General features: G+C 43.5%; 1 pseudogene; it reads left to right on the forward strand.

The window, feature by feature from the left end:
* LOC123614369 (thyroxine-binding globulin-like) lies at positions 1-790 on the forward strand (annotated as a pseudogene).
* The last annotated feature ends 311 nt before the right edge of the window (positions 791-1,101 follow it).

Below are 1,101 nucleotides of genomic sequence, written 5' to 3' on the forward strand. Positions count from 1 at the left end.
ATGTCACTGTTCCTCTCTTGGGTTCTCTTGGTACCTGGGCTTCATGATACAATCGTGAACCACTTAACAGCTCTGAAGTTAAAGTAACCACCTGCCATTTTCCCCAACAAAGTACTACTCTCTATGTAATTCCACAATGTCGACATTACATTCAACTCTACTGGAGGTTCACTGTGGCAATCCCAGATTGGAGGATCTTCTGTTCCCCTGTGAGCATTTCTGGAGCTTTGACTGTGCTATCGCCTAGGGTATGTTCCAGCACCCAAACTCAGATCCTGGAGGGTTTGGAGTTCAACCTCACAGACACTCGAAAAACAGAGATCCAGCAGAGCTTCCAGCAATTGATTTGGTCACTGAATTTCTCAAAGAAGGAGCTGGAATTGCCAATGGTAAATATTCTCTTCATTGGGAAGTGGCTGAAACTAATGGCAAAGTTATTGGATTATGTCAGAATATGTCAAAACCCTTTACGTGACCTAATTCTCCAATGTTTCTGCATCCTAGAAAGAGATCAAAAGTCACATGGAGATGCAAATCAAAAGGAAGATGCTGGACTTTATCCATGACCTTCAAACTGAGCACTATCATAGTCCTGGTGAATTAGCTATGTTTTAATGATGAGACTATAAGATGTCAATTTCAAGTTCAATGTTCAGATAGTTTGCAGGTAGAAGAGGAAGCTCCTGATGTCTTCTCATTGGCACTAGCAGGCGTCCCTCATAGCCCTCATAACACAGTGACCTCCTCTGCTGAACATAGCTGTACGTATCACTGGGTCTTCCATGGGTAAGGGATCCACACAGCTCTTTAGATGAGCCCAGGAAACTTCAATGAAGAGGACACGTTCAGAGAGGTGGGTGACAGTGGCACAAATATCCTGCTCACATCTGGATAAAGCATCACAGTTTCCAAAAGGTTTGGTGAAGTGGGACAAGCCTGCACTCGGCAGGTGGACAAACTTGGCTTTAAACCCCACTGTGACCTCACTTTCTGTGTACTCTTGGGCATATGACATAAATAATTTCATCATGTTTTATTAGACTGCTCTGGCTGCCATAATAAAACACCATTGACTGGGTGGCTTCAGCAACAGAACTTTAT

The sequence above is a fragment of the Camelus bactrianus genome, chromosome X (genome assembly GCF_048773025.1).
Source record: "Camelus bactrianus isolate YW-2024 breed Bactrian camel chromosome X, ASM4877302v1, whole genome shotgun sequence".
Lineage (NCBI taxonomy): Eukaryota > Metazoa > Chordata > Mammalia > Artiodactyla > Camelidae > Camelus > Camelus bactrianus.